At 40.7% G+C, this 4,090-nt stretch overlaps 1 non-coding gene across 1 annotated transcript; it reads right to left on the minus strand.

Moving 5' to 3' along the window:
• Positions 1–1,719: 1,719 nt before the first annotated feature.
• On the minus strand, positions 1,720–1,825 carry LOC118492804. The gene has a single exon (XR_004894806.1). It is a non-coding gene; the product is annotated as a small nucleolar RNA R71 (small nucleolar RNA).
• Positions 1,826–4,090: the final 2,265 nt, after the last annotated feature.

The raw sequence follows: 4,090 nt of genomic DNA on the forward strand, positions 1-4,090 counted from the left end.
CGTTCTTGGTGTCGTTGGCAATCAAGATATTATGGGTAGAATTAGGATTGGGTAAGGGTTAATTGGTCATCGGGTTACAACCTCACATTCTAGGAATCTGAGTACTTAGTTCCCTTTTATCACAACAAGTAATCACACATGAACTATGTCTATGTAGTTCTTTCTAGTGGAATGATAGCATAAACGTCGAAGCAAACCGGAAACTAAAGATGGTCATTTGTCTCTAATTTGTTTACAACCAACACTTTCATTTTGCAATTAGAATAGTATCTTAGTTTTACAAATCTAAGCAATCAAACCAACTCTTGAACTTTATTTTCTTGCAATTAGCTTAATTTAGTTAAGTTAGACACACTTTTAAATAACACATTTTCCACAAACTCACTGTGTTCGATACCCACTTACCGCTAACTATTAGTAGTAATTGGATTAAATTTGATTGTGACCACGACATCACGTCAAATTTTGGCGCCGTTGCCAGGGAGTAGTGCGCAATGTGTGTTATTTTTGATCTTTTTAGGTTTGTTATTTTTCTGGTTTACGCTGGGTGTGTTAGTGTGAAGGTATTTACAGGTGCATGCGTACTAGGAGCTCTCACAAGCTATCACCATTGGCATTTGATCCGAAGTTGAACGAACTTTGAGAAGAAATAGAATTTTGCTACGAGAAAATAAAATTAGTGGTTCACCAACAACACCTACTACACCAGTTACACCAACCATATACATGAATCCACCACCACCACCCACTACGAGTGAACCTACACCACCCTTTATACCATCTTCAACACAACCATCACCAAATACTACCATTCCTATAACCACACTAGAAATTATACCAACCAACACTACCTTACCTGAGAACACACAACCTGAATACTCCTTCAGTTACAACCCTACATCATCCGCTGTTCCAACTTATTCAACATTTTTCCCAACATCCGGCCAACCATCATCATCACAAATACTCCATTCCAACCAAGAGTGCAATTTCAACATACTTCGTGAGCAAGACAAGATGGGTTCGATGATGAGTTTGAGGATGACTTTGTGGGATATGATGAAGAAGGTTACATGTATGGGGTTGATGGAGATCAAGGGGAGTATACCTATGTTCAAGGTCAAAATCAAAGAATGTCAAGTGTTGGTAGGATTTCTCAACAACAAATCATACCTCAACAATTGCCACCACAAGGTCCACCGGTGCAAAGACGAGGTCAACAACCTCACGTGGGGCCTAGATTTCAACCACCTCCACAACAATTTGGGCCTCCACGAATGCAAGTTCAAAGACCAATGGGTCCTATACGCCCAAGAGTTCGGTTGGGGGTACCAAGAAGACATCTTCAAGAACACGCGAGAGGCATTGAAGCACATTTTAGACCGGTGATCACTCATAATCCTTCACCAGTAGTTATCCCTCAAAATGATCAAGGAAGGACTTTTGAAGTTCGAACCAATTCATTGCAAAGTTTGCCAAAGTATAAGGGTTTAGCAACGGAGGAGCATTATTTTCATTTGGAGTCTTACGATTCGATTTGTAATACTATTGGGGGTCAAGGATTCTCAGCCGATGATGTTAAATTGGTGCTATTCCAATTTTCCTAAGAAGACAAAGCGAAAAAGTGGTTTTATACATTGCCTTCCGCATCTATCTATACTTGGGCAGAAATGCAACAAATCTTTTTGGATGAATTCTTCACCGCGCAAAAGACAAATGATGCTAGAAAAAGTTTGAGAAGTTTTCAACAACAAATGGGTGAGATGTTTCATGAAGCATTCGAGCGGTTTAACATGATGATCAAGAATTGTCCTCATCATGGGATAGAGCTATGGGAGTTGATGAATGCTTTTCACGAGGGGTTGAGTGCCGAAGATGCTCGTGACTTGATGTCTATCACAAATGGCACTTTTGGCACAAATTACGAGCATGATGATTGGGAATTTTTGGAGCAAATGGCGGTCACATCAAAAAGAAAAAGCTCAAGCATCAAGGAGGGCACGACCGACCATTACCCGAACTCAAGTGCACGCGGTAGACGATGGTAATGTTCAAACTTCTAATCAAATTTATGATGTTTGTGCACTTTGTAATGAGTTAGGACATGCGGCTAAAAATTGCCAAGGAGTGGTGGAAGGGCAATATGAGGAGGTGAATGCTTTGCAAGGGCAAGGAGGGGGTGGTAGAAATTACAATATGAATTCTAACACTTACCACCCCGGTTTGAGAAACCATCCAAACTTCTGCTACGTGAATCCCTCGAATCAAGCCAACCCAAATTTTCAAGGAGCTCAAGGTAATTTTGCACTTCGCCAACAATACAATCAAGAGAACTATCGAAGTGGAAATAATTATGGCTACCAAGGGCAATCTCAGCAAACGGGTCAAGGTGGTTCGGGTCAAACTTCATCAAGCGGAAATGAGGTCATGGAGATGCTCAAGGCAATGTAACTAGAGATGCAGCGAAGAAATCAAATGGATGATGTTCGCATGCAAAAAGATGAAATCCGTGACAAAGCGATTCAGTCGTTGACCACTCAAATGGGTCAACTTGCAAGTGACGTGGCATTATTGAAGAAAGCAAAAGGTCAATCACCAAGTGACACGGTGATAAATCCCAAGAACACAAAAAGCATTACCATCAATGTGGTAAGCACCGTTCCAAATACTAAATTTAATGAAACATTGCTAACTTCTTCGTATCAAGTGAACTCAGGTTTGGAAAAAGATGCCGAAGTCGAGAATGATAAAGAGTATGGAGCGCCAATCGTGCCTATCCGAGTGGGGAAACTGAAAATTCCTCATGCATTATTGGATTATGGGGCGAGCATGAGTGTGCTACCAGGTGACTTATATGATATGTATGATTTTGATCCGCTTCAGGATGCAGACCCCATGGTGAGTTTGGCGGATGAAAGTTGGAGGCGTCCACGGGGAATTGTTAAGAATGTTATAATTCGGTTGGGAGAATTCGAATACCCGGTGGATTTTCTGGTCTTAGATTATGCTACTACCGAGATGGCGTCACAACAAAGGGTGATTTTAGGTCGACCGTTTATCTATACAGCAAATGCTCAAATCAACTGTAGAGACGGGATCATTATTATGACCGAAAAGTGCCGTAAGTTGTTCTTTGATGTTCAGACGAGGATTACTAGTTATGAGTCCATTGAGGGGAAGGGTAGCGAATCTAATGGTCATATGAAAAGCATCTGTCAAAGAACGAAAACGAATAAACAACCGGGTCGTGAAGAAAAGTATGAAGGTTCAAGCAGGAGTGTACGTGATTTTCCACCGAACGAACATGAGATGGATGAATTTTGCTCAATGGCACGAGGAAATGATGGAGATGATAGAAACCGATTCTTTGAGCCACCTTAAATGGGGGTGGCACGGTCTGGCTGAAGACCTGAAAACTTAGCGCTGCTCGTGAGATAACCCGAGGTTTTTCACTGATCTTGTTATTTCTTTAGTTTTCTATGTTTCAGGGCCATGGCAACACTCAAGTGTGGGGAAGATGTGCAGATATTTGTGTGAAGGTGGTGATAGGAAATTGGATCATTTACAATATCTGTTGTGTCAAACGTCACCAGTTCAATGTACTTTTTCCTTAGACTTGTCATGCTCTTTAGCTTTGAAATATTGTTAGTTTATTAGTTTGCTTTTGTTTATAAAAAAAAAAAAACAAAGTTGATGTTTTTGGTGTTTAAGCGATCTTCCCTTCAAAACCATACATTGGGGACAATGTATTCCAAGTGTGGGGATGAGGGGAAATTTTGAAAAATTTCTGAAAATTGTAAATTTTTAAAAATCAAGTGACAATGGTCCGAATTGAACATTTGAATACAAAACCGCATGATGCACCGGCATCCCATATTCCCTTGTTCTTTCTTGGTGAGAGCTGAGCCATCTCTTTGAATTTATTAGAAATATTTTTCTTTGATGAGAGTGGCAATGGGTGGGGGTACTTAGAACTTGTGCTTAGATACGGTTTGAGGCCTTAGCTTTGCATAAATGTGAAAATGATAAGGGAATTTAGGTAGCCTCGTCATGATGAGTGCGAGTGTGGGATTTGGGGGGTTGGGCCTCA

Source organism: Helianthus annuus, chromosome 5 (assembly GCF_002127325.2).
Source record: "Helianthus annuus cultivar XRQ/B chromosome 5, HanXRQr2.0-SUNRISE, whole genome shotgun sequence".
NCBI classification, from domain to species: domain Eukaryota; kingdom Viridiplantae; phylum Streptophyta; class Magnoliopsida; order Asterales; family Asteraceae; genus Helianthus; species Helianthus annuus.